Genomic DNA, 20,363 nt, shown 5'->3' on the forward strand with positions numbered 1-20,363 from the left:
GATTTGACCTCCAAAAGCACATTTTCTTTCTGACAACTTTTTCCATTTCCATTGCATTACCATACTTCAGATCAAAAGCATCTCTTTACCTGATAACTATCAGCTTAAACATTCATCTGGTGTTTAAAAAATAAATCCACTCAAGTCACTCTCTGGCTCAAAGTATTTCAGTGACTTCTCATTGTGTTTAGGAAAAAAAAAAAATCTCTAAGATTTGAGTCTGCTGACCTCTCTGATGTCATGTCACGCCACCCTCCTGGCTGGCTCCCCTGGAGCTCACTGGCACTCTTTCTCTGCCTTTTACAAGTGGTATCTTTCTTGAGGACATCTTCTCCTGGCTTTTTCTCACCCTTCAAATCTCAGCTCCAACCTCATTTCCTCCTAAAGGCCTTCCCTGAGCACCATGTCTAAAGTAGAGTTTCCAGTTATTCTCTCTTACATCACCCCATGTATTCCTTTTGTACCATATCTCAAAGTGTAAATATTTAGTTTATTTATTGTCTGTTTGCTTTATCCTCACTAAACTAAATTCCATAAGGATAGGTAGGAACCATGTCTGATTCTAAGTACTTGTAGGATCTAGTATTTCCTAGTAGGTTGAAAAAGTATGTGTTGAATTTGGATGAATGAATGATTGCTCCCTTCCTCAGTACATTTTTCACAGTGGAATCAGTCATATCTTTTTAGTGCACAAGCTGGGTCTGTCCCTGCCCCTTTTAAAACCCTTTGATGGTTTTTATTTCCCCAGGACACAAAGTCCTTCAAATTCTGGCTTCTGATTTCCTTTCCTTTCCTTCTCCCTTCTGCAATTGAATTTGATACACTCAAGCTGTCAGCAATTCCCATAAACCACAGCTATCGTCTGGGTCTCAACCATTCTCTGGTTCCTACTAATTAAATAGATCATTCTTCCCTTTCCCTTTCCAACTAATCTAGACTTTCCTGAAAGTTCTCACCTTTGACATCTACCACTGCACTCAACTTTCCCTGATCGTGGGATGCCCTCCTCCCTACCCCCCAACCCCCCACCACCCCAGCTCTCTTTAAAATATCCAAATTTGAATCCCTGGAACCCATGAATGTTACCTTATATATCTCAAAATCTTGAGATAGGGAGATTACCTGGATTTGGGAGTGGCCCTAAATGTAATCACAAGTGTTCTAAAGAAGGAAGGAGAGGGAATTTTTTTTTTTTTTTTTTAAATAAAGATGACCGGTTAGGGGAATCTTAACCCTTGACTTGGTGTTGTCAGCACCACGCTCTCCCAAGTGAACTAACCGGTCATCCCTACGTAGGGATCTGAACCCGTGGCCTTGGTGTTATCAGCATCACACTCTCCCAAGTAAGCCACAGGCCAGCTCTGGAGATTTTATTACGGAAGAAAGAAAGCATGTGACTATGGAACCAAAGAGAAATTTGATGATGCTATGCTACTGTCTTCAAGGTGGAGGAAGGGGCCAGGAGCCAAGTAATGCAAAGAATGAAGCTTTAGAAAGTGGAAAAGGCAGGGAAAATGATTCTCCCCTCAGAACCTCCAAAAGGAACCAGCTCTGCCACACCTTGACCGTAACCTCGTGAAACTGATTTGGGACTTCTGGACTCCAGTTTTGGAAGAGAATAAACTTGTGTTGTTTTAAACCACTAACTTTGTAGTAAACTGTTGTATTAACAATAGAAAACTAATCAACACCCCCGTCTGAGTTTTAATTCCCTGTCTTGCAATTACCTGCTAATGGTCTGTATTCTTTACTAGACTGTAAACTCTTTGAGGACAAGAATTACATCTCATTTACAGTGACTTTCAATAAGCCTAGTAGAGAGCCTGCCAAAAATGTGTTGAATATTTCTTGAATGTTGTTGAATAAATTATGGCATACCTCTGTAATAGAATACATACACATCATTAACATGGCACTAAAGAAAAATATTTAATGTCATTAAAAAATGAGTAGAATATATTTAGTAAAAATTGTGTTTCCAAAAACTATATATACTAAGAGTCAAAATTTATAAATCATGCATGTACTATGTGTGGAATATACAAAAAATTTAATAACAATGACCTCTAGGTGTAGGGATTATGATCATTTTATTTTAACCTTTTAAGCTATCTGTATTTAAATTCATTTCTACAATGAACAGCTATTTGTGTTGTAACAAAAAAATGAAATGCTTTAAAGGAAGAGATGCTTTTAAAGCAACGCTTTAAAAAGAATGATCTCTGACACTATCTAAGCTGACTATGAGTCAATAACATAGTACTACTCTTAAAAGGGTAAACTCTTACACAGGATATGAAATTAGGAGCATAATATATGTTAAAACCCAAAATAGTGACAACAGTGCCAATTAAAATTTCTATGTGTTTGGGTATCATCAAATCTTTTTAGACAATTTTACAAACTCATTAGCTCCTTAATCAAGAGATGGATATGCATTGCCTGAATATGCATAGCATGGTGAAAATGTGCAGACACTGGAATATTCAGACCAGAATTACTGTGATGAAAAAATTGAACCAAATGATACAAGATTTTGATATGAAGTGAGGGTGCTAGTATTATTTATTAATGGATATTTATTGAGTATCTGTTATTTATTACTAAGTATTGTGGTTTCAATGGTAATAAGAAGAGGCGGCATCTCTGCCTTTAAGGAGCTTACATTATAATGGGACAAATAGACAATAAACAAAATCAGTACAGGAAATAATTACAGATTGTTATCAGAGCTTTGATGATCAAGAGGGAGTAGTAATAGTGACTAAAAGGGGAGACTTACATTAAATCGAATAATTGAAGAGGTCACATTGAAATGGAATCCTAAGTAAGAAGCAGGAACCAGTCTGCCTGGGATATGACAGTCTGAAAGAACAAGAAATGCAAAGTCTCAAGGACGGAAAAGCATGGCATTTTTCTGAGAAGTGGAAAGGGGGCCACTGTAACTAGAACAGTAAATGAGGAGAGGGAGGGAGGAGCAAGATCATATAGGGTTTCACAGGCCAAGGGAAGGAGTGTATAATCCCAAGTGCAAAGGGATCTATATGGAAGGGTTTGAGAAGAATATGTGATGGTTAATTTTAGGTGTCCCCTTGACTCAATTAAGGAATACCTAGAAACCCAGTAAAGCACTACGTGTGTGTCCATCAGGGTGTTTCAGAGGACAGCATTGTATGAGTCCAAGTGAGCCACACAGGGAAGACTCACCCTCTATTTGGGCAGGCACCATCCAATCACTGGAGGCCCCCAGAGAGAAAAACAGAAAAAGGCAAATGTGTTCATCAACCTCTGGAACCTGAGATACACTGGTCTCTCATCCTGGACATCAGAACCCCAGCCCTGGACCCTAGGACTTACACCGCTGGCTCCCTGGGTTCTCAGGCTTTCAGACTAGGACTGAGAGTTACACAATCAGCTTCCCTGATTCTGAGGCTTTCAGACTTGGACTGAGCTCACTGCCGGCGTCCCAGGATCTCCAGCTTCCAGATGGCCTGTCATGGGACTTCTCAGCCACCATAATTGTGTGAGCCAATTCCCCTAAGGAATCCCTTCACATATGAGGATACTTCAAAAAGTTTGTGAAAAAAATGAAATCAAAAGATAACATGAATCATTCCATGAACTTTTCAAAATAACCTTGTACACATCCTATTTGTTTTGCCTGTCTGAAGGGCCCTGACTTATACAAGTAATGATGTGATGATTCGAATTTTCAAAAATCACACTGGCTGCTATATACAAATATGAATTGTAAGGACTTCAAAGTGAAGGAAGGAAGACCAGTTAGAAGGCTATTAAAATAGGTCCAGGAAGGAGACCATGGTGACTTGGATGGGGTCTTGGCAATGGAAATAAAAAGGAGTGGTAGAGTTAAGATATATTTTGGAGGTAGAACAACAAGACTTGCCCACCTATTGGCTATGGAAATATGGGATTGGGGAGGGAAAGAAGGGTCAGAACGAGCTCAAAGATTTTAGCTTTAAAATATGGTTAAATTTTCTGAGATAGAAAAAAACTGGTAACAACCAGGTTTGGGGTGAAAAATATTAAGAGTTCAGTTTGGGGTACATTGTTTGAAATTGCAAGAATAAGTCCAAAATATCAAGTTCAAGTCTGTGATCAGAGAAATCTGAGCTGGATAAATAAATTTGACATTCATTAATATGTACATGACATTTAAATATTATTTAATATCATGAAAATAGATGAGCTCACCAGCAATGAGAATAGAGAAGACTGGATCAATAAAAGTTTACCAAAATACAGTAAGTGGTGATAACTACCCAAAAGATAATAAATGGAAGAACCAGATTACCCATACCTTCTCTACCATCAGTATGCACTTTTGAAATATTTTTAAGTTATATAAAAATTTTTAAGTTACTCATAATTCTAGAATCATATCAGGAAATTTAAAAAGCAGAATGATGTTTTTTGTAACAACATACTTACTTTTCATAAGGAAAAAAACATCTATGTAAGTAAAGAGAAGACATTAATTGCCAGTGGAAAAAAAGATGAATTTGAAGAACTTGAGGTTTTTGGTTTGGGGTTTGCTTTTTGGTTTTTTTCCCGGTTCTCTTTTGAATACTTTGCATGGTCATGGGTGATGGATGATGACTGAACACAACCTTACTAAGTCAATTTAACAATTCTTCAATTTGCAATTCTACAAATGGAAGGTCAAGTAAACATAGTAGGTTCATCATAGTGAGAAATGGTTAATACTTATTATTTCTAATCTTTTCAGGTGAACTATTTAAGAATTAGTGTCTCTTTACCAGCAAGGGGGGGGACTTCCTCAATTGAAGTTATTTAAAGAGCCTCCCTCTTTGTTAGTATCTCTTTCATTGTATGCATATGTAATATTAAATAAAATCTGTGAAAATCCATCAATTTGGACTAGGCTCCTATACTAGGCCTGATAGACCAAACTAATTTGTAGTTTAACTACGGTAGCTGAGCTATAGTTAATTGCAGGAGGCCGTGTAACCAATTAACTAATAAGCTGTAACCAATTAAGTTCTCTCTACACTGCACTTCCCTTTCCTATAAACGCTGTCAGGTCACGGTTCTGGTTGGAGTTTTCTGAATATGCTCTGGTTCTGAGCGCTGCTGGATTGTGAATCGTTTCTGTTTTGTTTGCTTTGCTCTGTTTTGTTTTGTTTTTCTTTGCTTAAATAAATGCAATTAAAATTTAAAACTTGTCTGTTTAACAGTAGCATAAATGATTATTAGGGAATAATAATCATTATTAGGGAAGTGCCTTAGGGCACTTCAGAGTAAAATGTGTAAAATGTCCTTCAGCAGTAATAGCCGTATTTAGCAGCCACTAAAGGAGTTTGGCTTCTAGAAGTCACGCCAGTAGGACTAAGACTGAGCTGAAGCTCCAGAAAAAAAAGAAGTCCAGTGCCTCGTCTGCCAAGTAAGAGAAGTCCTCAGGTTCTTGAGGAAACAACTTGACATTGCTCTTCTTCACATCGCCTGCACTAACCATCACCATTTCCCATACACAAAAATCATATCTCCTTTTCTTTTGTATTTATTTCCTCTCCCAAACCACAACCACCCTCTCTCACCCCTTCTCCCTAAGTTTATTTTTTTTATTGGTTACGAATATTCATGGGGTACAAAGCTGATTATCACCACTCGTGCCCAGGATGTGATGGCCAGATCCATCCTGGCAGCATGCCCATTACCACAAACTGTTAAGTTTAGATGCAAGATTCCATATGCCCTGTTTTATTAAAACAATAACAAGCAACTAGACATAATGCTCTAGGCTTTCCAATTACGTCATGAGCAGAAACTGCTTTTCTCAGGTCAGGCCTGAGAAGACAACTCCACATCAGCTAATCAGAGAACTCTCCTGCTGACACAGACTGCTCTCTGACTCAGCTAATGGCATACTCAGAGTAGATGGGGCAGAGAAAGCATGACTGTGTTTTCCCCGGGAGAAAGAAGTTTGACTGTTTCTATCAGTTATCAATCACAGAAACATAACTCTTCGATTGTTTGAACACAGAGGAAAGTACAAGGGGTACACCTTTTCTTTCTGGAATTGCTGATAGCTTTTCTTTTAAAACTGAGTGGCATATCTAATGTACTTGTTCTGTGAAGCCATCTGTTATCTTTCAAATGCATAGTTCTTGACTACTTTATGATGTGGTTAGAGAATAAGGGTGTAGCTTAAATGATCAGATGGTCTGATTGTTCCAAAGAGATATAAATAGATTGGATGTAAGATGGAGTTATTTTTCCTGCACTTTACCAGTCAGAAATAACATTCCACCCTGTATTTTTATGTGATTAATTAAGATAAAACTGAGTAACGTCATTCTCTGGATTTTCACAAGGACAACCTGTGCTTTGCATAGGTGTCAAATCTTAATTTTTGTCTTAATAAAATGGAATAAGAACTACACCACTTTCTATACCATTTCTGCACTGTTCTATAACTGTTCTGAAAGTTATTACTGCTGCAATTTACTTCCGATTAACTTTTCATTCAATAAGTTTACAATGATTCATGTAGCATATCTTATCTGGATGAAAGAATTTTTTGAGCCTAATAAATAGACTGTTTTCAGGGACTCAGAGAAAACCTTTTGCATGTTTGTTTACAGGTAAACTCACATTTTGGCATAATTACACTTCAATTCAATGACAAGTATACAAAAATGTTTCCTTAAATATTCTTTGAACTGTAAAAATAATAAAATATTCAGTGTGGTAGCATAGAAGAAATGCAATATCAGCGAATGAATTGTAGTGAATTTAGTACCTCTTATGGAAAAACTTGCTTTCAGTAGCTGTAGGATGCCCTACAGTTCTTCCAAAAGCCAACCTATCCTTTGAGATTGTAAGTTTTTCACTAGAAAATGCTGCAGAAGTCCCCAGTGGAGTAGCAGAGGGAGAGTAGATTTACAAGTAGTGGCTTGGCTGATGTCCTGGGCACATTCTGCTAAGAAATATAATTGCCTCAGACAGTGTTATCCACATTGTTAGATTTCTTGACTTCTTGCTGTTGTGCCTCCCTCCCACAAGGAATATAATGCTGAGATTTAATTTATTCTAGAAATTACGAGTGAACACTGGCCATGTGTCAGGCTCTGTTCTAGGGAGTAGAAATGTGATGAAAAAGATAAAATCTCTGTCTTCGGAGGTTTATATTTTAGTGGGATCAATGTATGAATTTATTTAAGTGTTCACTTCAAGATCCTATCAGATAGTGCTTAATGTTATCAGGAAACCACAGCAGAATAATGAGTTTCAGAGGGATTAGGGGAAGGAAGAAATTACTTGAGAAAAAAAAATTGTTAGGTTAATTTTTTAAAAAAGCAAGATCTGAAAGATTTCCCCATGAAGAGAAGGAGTGTGCCAGGTGAAGATGTGGAGGAAGAGCTCTTAATGTAGGACAAGAGCCAGTGCTCTAAGTGGGAGATGGGCTTCCCTTGTTGAAGGGACCAAAGGAGGTCAGTGTGATTGGAGGGTCGTGAATGAGGGTGAAGGAGCCCCAAGAGGAAGCCAGAGGAGTAGGCAGAATGGAGCGGGCCTTTGGTAGAGTTTGGATTCCACGTTACATATGATGGAAGCCAGTGCACACATTTAAGCAGAGAAATGATATGGTATCCTGTGATGTATGTGTTTGAAGATCACTAGGGCTGCTGTGCAGACAATGACTGGGAGGGGCAAGAGCAGGGAGAGCTGTTTAAGAGACTGTCCCATAGACCTTGCCTCCAACTACAATAATAAAGGTAGGAATGGTCAGATTTTTAAAGCAGGACTGATAGAATTTTGTAAATTTCTTAAATCACTGTAAAAACCAATGCCCAGTTTTTCTCCATCATGCTTCTTCCATTTTTCTAAAATAGAGCTTGTCACGTCACATCTGCTTAATCTTCAAAGGTTCCCAAATAGTCACAGGATAGAGGCCAATCTCCCTATGGCAAAAACTCTTTAAAGTTCCCAGCTTTATACACACTTTTCAGATTCTTCTCCTGGTACCACTCTCTCTGTGTCCTAAACTGCACCAGGCTACTAGGCCTTTCATGTGTCGTTGCCTTGCATAGCTGTGAGCTTTACCTGCAATGCCTCTTTCTCCTTTTCATGTGCCTGAGTCAGCATGCCCAACTCTGAAGACACTCCCATCATCTCAGAGACAAGTCAGTTGCTGCCTTCCCCGTGAGCTCATTGCGGCCCAACTGACCTTTTACATTGCATCCTAATTTTTTCTCAGCACTGAGATCCCTGAGGACCAGGATTATGCTTTATTATTTGTATTCCTAAAACATATGTCTGCCGAGTTCTTTAACTGCTTTTGAAAATGAATAAATGAATGAGTGAATCATGCTAAAAATAAAGTCATTCACTGTATATATTCAGTGACAGCGTATCAGAATCTTCTATGAGTATTCTTTAACCACTCTTCACACTTATTGTTGGTTTGAGAGTTACCAAGAGTTGTTTTTGCCATCTTCTTGTGCCATCTTACTAACAGTATTTTCCTATTGTCTCATCAACCTGCAGGTGTGATTACAGCACAAGATGGCTGGTCCTTTTTCTGTATCCTGTAGTAAATGTGCCACACCCAGTAATGGAGAACCAGCAGAAAACAAGCACGACATGGATCAAAAAGAAAAAGTCCAAATGAAGCAGGACCTCACTTTATAGAGTGGCATCTGTCCCATAGAAGGGCACATGATCAGCTCAGACATATTCATATCCCCCGAGGGGGTTCTGATGCATAGCACCTCCTATGGCTTTCCCTGGTTATGTGGGCCATTGCTGGAGTTTTTTCACTGTTTGGAGCTCTATGTTACACTGAGCTGGGAACTTCCATCCAGAAGTCAGGGGCCAGCTATGCATACATCTTGGAAGCCTGCAGTGGATTTACTGCCTTCATCTGACTTTGGTCATCTTTACTCCTCACCGAGCCAACAGGACAGGCCATAAAGGCCATCACATTTATGAAATACATTATTGCACCACTTTGGCCAAACTGTGAGCCCCCATATGAGGCAGCGAAGTTGGTCTAGGCTGCCTGCCTACATGAGTATAGTACTTTGCTCTTCAAATCTAATCAAGGAGACTTCATAGGCTATTTTAAAACCCTATCAACCTAATATTTCAAATTTAGCTGTGGGCTAATCTATTTGTGGGAAATAGTCACTTCTATTTCTGGTAATATTCAATTTTTAAACTTAGGACCTTTTATCACCAAGAAATTTGCACTCATTTATTTCAGATTTATTTTACTTACAAATGTTGTAAAAAATAATTGGTAACTTCAGATTCAGAACCCACTAGCAGTTTATAGTTAGTGGGCAATAAAGCTAAAATAAGATTCTAAATCTTGAAAGTTTAATTCCATTTCATTCCACTCAGTTATAAATATTCCATATGTCCACTTCAGGAAATAGGACTGGGCACAGACTTCATGAATACGAACCCAAAAGCACGGACAACCAAAGGAAAAATAAACAAATGGGATTATATCAAACTAAAAAGCTTCTGCACAGCAAAAGAAACAATTAAAAGAGTTAAAAGACAACCAACAGAGTGGGAGAAAATATTTGCAAAATATACATCTGACAAAGGATTAATATCCAGAATATATAAGGAACTCAAACAACTTTACAAGAAGAAAACAAGCAACCCAATTAAAAAATGGGCAAAAGAGCTAAGTAGGCATTTTTCTAAGGAAGATATCCAAATGGCCAACAGACATATGAAAAAATGCTCAACATCACTCAGCATCCGGGAAATGCAAATCAAAACCACATTGAGATACCATCTAACCCCAGTTAGGATGGCTAAAATCCAAAAGACTCTGAACGATAAATGCTGGCGAGGCTGCGGAGAAAAAGGAACTCTCATACATTGTTGGTGGGACTGCAAAATGGTGCAGCCTCTATGGAAAATGGTATGGAGGTTCCTTAAACAATTGCAAATAGATCTACCATACGACCCAGCCATCCCACTGTTGGGAATATACCCAGAGGAATGGAAATCATCAAGTCGAAGGTATACCTGTTCCCCAATGTTCATCGCAGCACTCTTTACAATAGCCAAGAGTTGGAACCAGCCCAAATGCCCATCATCAGATGAGTGGATACGGAAAATGTGGTACATCTACACAATGGAATGCTACTCAGCTATAAAAACGAATGAAATACTGCCATTTGCAACAACATGGATGGACCTTGAGAGAATTATATTAAGTGAAACAAGTCAGGCACAGAAAGAGAAATACCACATGTTCTCACTTATTGGTGGGAGCTAAAAATTAATATATAAATTCACACACACACATACATACACACACACACAAACCGGGGGGGGGGGGGAAGAAGATATAACAACCACAATTATTTGAAGTTGATACAACAAGCAAACAGAAAGGACATTGTTGGGGGGGAGGGGGGGAGGGAGAAGGGAGGGAGGTTTTGGTGATGGGGAGCAATAATCAGCTACAATGTATATCGACAAAATAAAATTTAAAAAAATAAAATAAATAAAGATGAAAAAATAAAATAAAATAAAATAAATAAATAAATATTCCATATGTCAAAAATTGTGGGGACATTATAAAAATAAAGTCTTGCCCAATTAGCCCAGATATTATTGAGAGTCTAAGACACATATAAATAGCTTAAGCAAAGAAATGATATTCCATCAGAAATGTATTAAACAAGCTCTATAATATTTCAAAGGTGAGAGAGCACACATTTGAATTGGGTTTAAAAAACATTTCTTAGTAAAGATGACTGTCAGGACACAGTGAAAGACTGGACTTTAACAAAGAGAAATATAGGACATATACAAGAGAGCAGTCACGTGTAGAAAACAGCATGAGCAAAGGTGCAGGGACAGGGAAATAAGAATGAATGGTGCCCCTGGAGTTGTATGACAGGGCAGCCTTAGCTGTTCCCGCATAAGAAGAGGACTGCTGGGGTCCAGCTTGGGTTGTTACACCAAACTATGAGATCTCTTTTATGAACATTTTCAGAACTCATGGAACCACTCTAATCACAGGGCAGGAAAGGGTAGGAAAAATGAAAGTAGGTAAGTTTAAGAACTACTATGCATTCTGTAGACATTAAGTCTTAATTGCAGACTTAAGATTTTTATTTTTTAAACAATAGACTTTTGCCCTGTTGAGAGTTCTTCCTGAGCACTGATGCTTGTAAGAATCTGTTCCTGTGATGTGATTAGCATAATGCTGCCTTTAACATACTGTATTCATTTTCTCTACAGGCACCTTAACAATTATTAATTTCATGAGTGTGAAGTCTGGGACCAGAGTGCAGGATATCTTCACATGTGCCAAGGTCTTGACCCTCACCTTAATTATATCTGTAGGTGGCTATTTCCTTATTAAACATAAGACCAAAAGCTAGGCAAATAAGATAAATAAGCAAACTATACCCATGGAGTATTTAAATAAACATTAACTACTGTATTACACAGGTATTAACCTACTACATAGTTCTTAGGCACTAAGCTAGACTGTTTAGTAGACTCTAAACTCGCTAATACCACAGTTTAAAGAAAATGTTATGGAGTTTCAGATGTGGCCACTATCAAATGTTTTGACTATGAAAACATAAATCTATCTAGCTTTTCAATTTTCAGTGGCTTTTTGGGCATAATTATCTCATTTAATGATTTAACCAAAACCAATCTATAGAATAAGCAAAGCAAATATCATCCATGCTTTATGAGATCAGGAAAGTGAGAATTAGGACAATGAATGTTTCTCCCAAGGTTATCAAGGAAAGACACTCATTAAACCATTCATTTGACAAATGCTAGCTCTGTGTCTGGCGCAAGGCTAAGCACTGGCTATACAAAGATAAACAGGACATACTCTTGATCTTCAGGAGCCATGTCACCATATTGACCATAAGTCTTCAAAATCTTGGATATATATGGTGGGTGGGGGGGGATGCCATAATAACAGATCATGGAAAAAGCACTATAATATCAAGCCAGGAGACCTACCTAGATTCTAATTAGACTCTAGTAGTTGAGGACCATTTTAAAAAATTACTGAAACCATTTCAAGTTTTGGTTTTCTCAGCCATTAAATGAGAATGACCCTAAGGTGAAATTCCTAGGACCTTCTAGTATCAAAACTTCAATGGAAGTAGAGCATTAAAAATTGATACTTAGATGCCCAAAGTCAAAATTTATACCATTGTGTGACAAATATAACTTTTCTTCTGAGCTTGCTACTTTTGTAATAGACACACTTTTTAAAAAATATTCTGATAATAGCAGTTGTTTTATTTATTGCTGATGTTCTTTTAAGCCACACAAATTAGTGCCACCAAAGCTCAGATATCTCAAAGTAAATTGAAACCTTCACAATGTTATTTTATCCACAAACATGTATTGAACTCTTAGAGGAGAAAATAACAAAAAACAAACATTCTTGCTCTCCAGGAGATCAAATTAGAGATGAGAGAAGAAACCAAAACATAAACAACCAACCATAATGTATGTGTCTTCAAAGGACAGTTAGGCCTTAGGTGAGCTGCAAAATCATCACCAAATTTGAAGTGGAAATTAGAGAGAAAATGACAGAAGTCAAAGAGGGAGTATAGCCCAGAGAAAGCAAGCTAACTCTTTCTCAAGAGGCCTGACATAGCACTCTTACCTTACCTTATTGAGTTTCAGGTTCCGGTCTTCAGTTTTGTAAACTCGAATACAGATTTTGACATCAAGCTGAGCATGGATCCATCTGTCAGATGGGTACCCACCGATTCCAAGACTGACAAATCAAACCAGAATGCGATGCCATTTTTAAAGACAAGAGATAGAATAACGTTGCTAGGCTTCCATGATTTCTTGAGGAACACATTCTCTTCTGATAGTGTCAGATTTGTACTGAAACCTACATTGTAAACAAAAGAACACAGAATAGGGGATGTCTGGTCATCTTCCCTACAAAGATATCATAATTGAAGCTTTAGACTTGAGTGCTCTCTCACCCAGGAAATGCCAGAGTGGGTACTACACGAGTGACTTCGCTGATCTCTGCCACCTGTTTTAATTAGTTTCTTCAGAGATGTTAATAGCTCCCAGAAAACTAGCTCTTTGTCAAATTATGAAATTTTTCAAAAGTACAAAACATAACAACGAATTTATGAACCACACATATGAGAGTACTTCAAAAAGTTCATGGAAAAATAGAATTAAAAGATAATATGAATCTTTTCATGAACTTTTTGAGACCCCCAGTATGAGGTGTTAATATTTCACCATATTTGTTTCAGACTTTTTAAAAGAAATAAAACACTGTATATAAAACTAAAGCTCCATCCCTGTATCTTTCTCTCACTACCACTTTTCTCGAAAAAATAACCATCTTGAGGTAAATATAAATCAAGTATTTATATTCCCAAGCACTTATGTTCCCGAGTATTTTTTTAAAAATCTGACTACATATCAATATATCCCTAGTGTCATTTCATAAATGGTACTACACTATCCATATCCATTTGCTACTTGAGGTTTTCTCTGAACATACTGTTTTTGAGATATATTCACATCGATATGTAGAACTGCATTTGGCATACCATACCAGTGCAGAAAAATTGAAGACACCTAACTCTCTACATTAGGAGGGGAGTAGACTATTTAAGACTATTACAGATATCTCTTCTAATCCTTTATTTCATCACGTTTAAAAGTATTGAGCAGAAATAAATCTTATTATCAAATTCTTGAAGGAAATGACATTTTTATCCCCAGAACTGCTCACGCAAGTAACATTTGCAAAAGGTCAGGGAAAATGAGTAGCATGCATTACGAGCAAGTGAAAAATTAACATTGAAAAAAAAAATGGCTCTACTTGTGTTGGGCAGAATTTCTTTAAACTTCTAATCCCACAAAACATCTTTAGAGTGATGGCATGTTTGAAAAAACTTATTGAAAATATCTGGGAAGATTTTTGAAGGGAAGGACTTGAAGTAATCTATTGCATGAGTGAGTAGTAGCCTAATAATTGACTTAGGAAGAAACCTCTCAAGCTTAGAAAATGTATTTTTTTTTTTAAATGTGGTAGAATAATGCATTCTTAACTACAAGATGTAAGTGTTTTTTGAATTGGTGTTCAGCAAAGAGGAAGCTATCACACTCAAATTGTATCAGTCCGTATCTTAGATTTGCTTACTCCCACCCCACTCTGATTTTTATACGGGTTAAGAAGAATATCAAGGATTTCAGAATATACAATGATTTTGAAAAGGCCCAGAGCAGAGATATGCTCATCTTCCCTTAAGCTTCCCAGGCTGTATTTTGAGTCAATCCTATGTTAATTCAAACTTACCTGTATTCCTACAAGCTCCCTTTTTTCCTTAGATTATGTTACTTTTGAACTCGTAAGACAGTTGAAACATGGAGTTTCTGACAGTGAGACAAGGAAACTGCTTAAAGACTCCAGCTTTGCTGTTTACTTTCTCAGAAGGGGTATACCAGTGTCTGGCAAGAGTTAATGTACAGTTCGTTGCACAACTAACCACTTGAAAGTAACTTCCATCATCTTAGAGAGTAGAGTGCTGATGAAAAATAACATGTTGAATACGTGAAATGTTGCAACTCATTTTCTGAGCTGAGAAACATTCTCTACTCAAAGAATCTTTGAATCTTAGAGTCTCAGAGATCAAGTAGTCAAGTTGAAAATTTTATCTATTGTTTTAAAACTTTTTCTTCACTTGTAAGATAGTAATGTTATTGATTAAATATTTAGTATAGGCCAGATTCTTCACAAATTATTTAATTGTCAGGAGAACCCTAGGAGTTAGAAAAGTCTATTATCTCCATTTTTTTAAAAAATGAAGAAATTGAGGATCAAAGCCTTCTCCAAGTTTACACAATAGGTAACAGCAAGTTCTCAATCCCAGTCTGATAACCAAACCCTGTTTTCCTAACTTCTTTGTGAAACTCTCTCCCATTCAACAGATTTTTCATGCATACAAAAGAAAAAGTTAAAGCACTGTTTTTAAAAATTATTCTAGGAAACAGAGAAAACCTAATGAACTCATTCGAACATTCCACCACTGGTCAAGGACACATTGTGCTAGCTCTGTATTCAGCCCTTTATTCCTACATAGGATGGGATGCTGTGAATTTTATCACTGAAGAACTAAACCCTGTTTTAAGTACCTGACAGGTACTGCATAGTTCTAAAATATGGTCTGAAATTTCCTTCATATGCAAAAGTCACATATGCAGGATTTGGATATGAAACCAGGGCATGGTTTGGGCTACTGTGATCATATAAATTTAATACAAAAAGTATAAAGATCTGGGAACTTAGCCGTATTCTGCGTGTTCACAAGAATGTTGGAGGAAATCTTCATAGGAATGGTCTTAGGAGATAAGACTGGAAAATGTGAGATGTGATGATGGAGTTTGGATGTGTTGTCCCCTCCAAAACTCATGTGGAAATTTGATCTCCAATGTGGCAGTGTTGGAAACTGATTGAGTCATGGGGGCGGATCCCTCCTGAATGGATTAATGCTCTCCCTGGGGGGAGGGGGGAGTAATGAGTGAGTTCTCACTCTGTTAGTTCCCAGGAGAGCTTATTGTTTAAAGGACCCTGGCACCTCCCCTCTCTCTCTCTTGCTTCCTCTCGCCATGTGATCTGCTTGTACCCGCCAGCTGCCTGCCACTTTCCACCATGAGTAGAAGCAGCCTGAGGCCTGTGCCAGATGCAACTAATACCACCTCATAACTGTTAAAATGCTTGTTATCAAAAAGACAAGAGATAAGTGTTAGTGAGGGTGTGGAGGAAAGGGAGCCCTAGTACACTGTTGGTGAGGATGTACGTTGGTGCAGCCATTATGGAAAACAGTACAAAGTTTCCTAAAGAGATTAGAAGTAAAACCATATGATACAGCAATTCCTCTTTTAGGTATATAAGCCCCAAAATGAAATCACCATCTCATGAAGATAACTGCATTTTTACATTCATTGCAACATTATTCACAGTAGCCAAGATATGGAAACAACCTATACATCCATTAATGAAGGAATGGATGAAGAAACTGTTAGATATACAGTATACAATGGAATATTATTCAGCCTTAAAAAAAGGAGGTGACCGTGGCATTTGCCACAACATAGATGGACCTGGAGAACATTATGCTAAGTTAAATAAGACAGACACAGAAAGAAAAATATTCCATGATTTCGCTTATATTTTGAATCTGGGGGAAAAAAAAAAGGCAAATGTATGGAAACAGAGCATAAAATAGTGGTTACCAGGATTGGGGGAAGGGGGAAGGAAATGGAAAGATGTAGTCAGAGGATACAAAGTAGCAACTATGTAGGATGAATAAGTTCAACGAGCTAATGTACAACTTGAAGACTATAGTAAATAACAGTATATTATATTTAGGATTTTTGCTAAATGAGCAGATTATAGCTGCTCTTGCCACAGGGGGGAAAGAATTGAGTAACTATATGAGGTGATGGATTTGTTCACTTGTTTCACTATAATAACCATTTTACTATATATATGTATCTTAAAACATGTCGTACATCTTAAATATGCACAGTAAAATTTATTTAAAAAAAAAAAAAGTTAGCCTTTTCCAGGACGTGGGAAAGCAGAGTTTGTAAGCAGCAGCTCAGTCACTTCACATTCTGTACATAGTTGTTAGTCAGGATAATTACATAGCAAAGTACTAACGTGGGAAAATGCTAAGTGGATGAATACAAGGGGAAAGGAGCCAACTGATGAATGCAGCAAAACAGGCTGTGAAAAATCAAGACTCATGCACCCCCTCTTCCCCAATGTACTTAAAATTCCCTCCCGTTTGCAGGTTCCCTTGTTGGCCATCGTCTCGTTGCCCTAGAGTTGGCTAGAATAACGGTGGGCCATCAGAAAACTGTTCGGCTTTTTTTCATCTAATTGCAGCTTTTTGCAACTAATTGTGAAGAGAAAAGAGGAGCTTAGGGTATGGGTGTGCTTGAAGGAGATTTGGGGGAGATGTTTCTAGTTTTCGTGGTGAATAATAAAGGTGGAACAGTTCCCACAATCATTTGAGTCTAGTCTTTTTTTTTTTTTTTTTTTTTGGAAATGATGATAAATGAGCTTTGCTAATCTTATCTCATTTACTATAACAAACCCGGTGAGATTGTTGCTGCTGATGCTATCATTACCATTATCTTGGTGTTGGGTAAACCACCTCATTCAGAATGATGTAACAGGGGTTTATCCAAGACCGTATGCCAGGAAGTGGAAGAGCTCAGGGCTCATTCTCACGTCTTCTGACTCCAGTTTCTGTGGCCTTTCCACCACACCATGCCGGTGGTGAGTGCTGTCTGCTTCTGTGCAGTGAAAAAAATAATTTTGCTACAGTGTTTTATTTTCTCTCAGTTGTCTAGTGGTTGCATTAAATCTTATCTGGCAACACTTGGTCTTGTCTGCCCTCATCCCGGCTTTCCCCCTACTCTTAATAAGTAACTAAACCAAATGGCAAGGACAAGGGGCTTTCCAGTCCTACCATCTTGTTCCCATGTGGTCTCTGATTTTCAGGAGTCATGAGGGAAAAAAAAGCACCTCATGATGTGTGCCATCTGAATTTCTCTCCGTCTTGCCATGTCTATTTACATAGAAATACCAGTCGCTGTGTTTTCAGACCATCTAGCAGACAGCAATAAAGCATCTCATTCTTCACACCCATTTTCCAGGCTCTTTTATGTGGGCTCTAGAAAAAGGCACCTCCCTGTGGTTTAAGCATGATCCCTGTGGAACAATTCACACAAGTCCCTGCTCTCTTCAATGTAAGTAAATCAGATGTGGATGTTACAGAAACTGTTATTGGCAAGAATTCTGCTCTTGTCCCACTCATCTTTTTACATTTATAGATCTGAGAATATTCACAGATCTTCATCCAGCTTTAAAATAAGGGAGGTGTATCTTAAAGCTTCTTAAATCTATATGAGACCTAAGAGCCTGGGCCAGAGACTGGCCAGAGATGAGCAGAATATGGAGTTTGAATCAACCCAGGTACTCTGCGTTCCTTCCTACCCCCTTTATGAGACGATCAGGAAGCAAGGTCACCTCTGTTCTTCTTGAGTTCCTATTAGGGTTCCAAGAGTTTTAAGTTTGTAACCTTAATTATAGTATGGCCATGCAAGCATTAGTTTTTCTCCAATAAATTACTGTGATTGAAAATCTCTTCTTTCCCTGCCTGTACACTGATTTCAGTAGTATTATTCTTTCAGGTTATACTGGTTTTTTGTTGCTTTAGAATTGTGAGAGTAGAGAGAAGGGAAGTGTGTATAGGGAAGCTGATCTCTCCTCTTTGCCCAGAGGGCAATTCAGCTAGCTCTCTAGCTTCTAACCACAAAGCAGACAGTACAGACATTCATTTGGCTGAATTTCTACTTTTCCATTATAGCTATCCATGTGTTTGAAAATAAGAATAAAAAATAAAGACTTATTAAATCTTCACTTCAGTCTATTTGGCCTTTCTTGTACTTCTGAGTCAAAGAAATGGGTTATCTACCACAGCTAGGAAAATTCATTTCTGTGCATTATATTTGAAAGTCATTACCAACCAAATAAAAGATAGACAGGTCTACTTTAACAACTAGTAAAAAGGGATTATTGGTGTTTTCTTCTTCTAATATACAGGACTAAATTTTCTGTCCTATCAATTTTTTCACATATGAAGATTTATTTCTATAAGTCATTGCAAAGACAAAAATAAATTTTCTGATTGAAAAATATTTATTCTTTGGAAACACTATAAATGGAGGATTTTGATATCTTTTTCTATTGGTGTAGCTTGTCATTATGGAAAACATCACTGGATCGTGGTTTTGAGAATCTCAGATGCATAATGATTACCAATCCTTGAGTATTTGCTCTGTGCCAAACATGGTGGAAGGGACCAGGATATGAGAGATAAGTTAGACAATTCTGTCCCCAAGGAATTTATAGCTAATAATGAAAATAGGTTTATGCCCAATTTGGAGGTAGTTGGAAGCCAACTTTTAGTGTAAAATAGGAGTTATCTAGAATAAAGCTATAATAGTGTGAAGGGGGGTACAGAATTGGCTTGGTATGCTCCAGAAAGATTTTTCTAGAGAGGTCACCCTCTCTAGAGTCAGCTTCAAAGTTGGATAAAAGTGATGAAATACACCGACAAGAGCAGTTTAGGTGGAACAGAATATGTGCAGATCGTCTAACATAGTGACTGAAGATTAAGTAAGAATAAGAAACAGGCCTTGCTAAGCACTGTATGGAGTGAGAGAAAATCTAATCAGCAATTACTATAAGGAAGGATCAATATTATAACAGAAGTGAGCACAGAGTCCAAAAACTGCATAGAGAAGGGAACTTCACTCAGCTCTATGGATTAGGAAAGCCTCACACAACAGTAATGCTTTAGCTGAGTTTCAATAAATAGGAATTTTTCCTATGGTCAGGAAAGTTGGGGGAAAAGGACAGTAAGAAGAGATTATACAGGAGAAGATGTTGAAGATAGAATCCATCATTTGTACTTGGTTATTTGGCACAGCTGCTGATTTTGCCAGCTCTGGCTCTGTGTGCTCACCAGGACCAGATTTGAAGTGTTGGGGACTTGAAACAGTCAGAGTGGTCATTTCTTTCCCCCATCATAGCTTCTCCTGCCTCATGAACTACATAGGTCTCTCCTCCTCTTCTCCTGAGCTCTAGTGGCCCCAGCTTGGTAGCTGTTGCTTTTTAATAAGTTGTAAATTGGTTGATTGTGGGAGAGGGTGATGCTGGATACTGTCTATTCCACCATCTTGATCAGAAGTCTCTTTGGTGTTTGTTGGTTTTTTTGAAGTGGTAAGATTTATTTTCTTTCTCTTTCTCATTTGCATTTTTTTCTACCAGTGGGTTTTGTTCTTTATTGTGTTTTCATGGTAGTGATTATCATTTTTTGAATTCCAAGTGCAATACTCCCTTGAGGATTTCTTGCAGAGCTGGTTGTGTGGTGATGAACTCCCACAGTTTTTGTTTGTCTGGAAAATATGCTATTTTTCCCTTATTTCTGAAGGATAGCCTTACTGGGTGAATGAATAAGACAATGTCTAACAAGAACATATGAAATGGGTTAATAAAATGGAATAATAAATCTGTGTATAATTTTTACAGATGGCTGTGATTCCAGATATTGATGTCAATGAGCAGCATTTAATATATTTGATAATTTCATTTCAATTCAGCAATTCTAAATCTACAAAATTTAGAAATGCTGAGATAATACGACTTGCTGTTTCTGGCTCATGGATTCAACACTGAAGGCTGTGATACAAATTACATTGCCAAGCTTACCACACTGCCTCCTTGCTTTAGTGAGGGAGGGCTG

General features: G+C 37.7%; 1 pseudogene; it reads left to right on the forward strand.

The window, feature by feature from the left end:
- Positions 1-8,547: 8,547 nt before the first annotated feature.
- Positions 8,548-15,178, forward strand: LOC134363673 (Y+L amino acid transporter 1-like; annotated as a pseudogene).
- Positions 15,179-20,363: the final 5,185 nt, after the last annotated feature.

The sequence above is a fragment of the Cynocephalus volans genome, chromosome 15 (assembly GCF_027409185.1).
Source record: "Cynocephalus volans isolate mCynVol1 chromosome 15, mCynVol1.pri, whole genome shotgun sequence".
Classification (NCBI taxonomy): domain Eukaryota; kingdom Metazoa; phylum Chordata; class Mammalia; order Dermoptera; family Cynocephalidae; genus Cynocephalus; species Cynocephalus volans.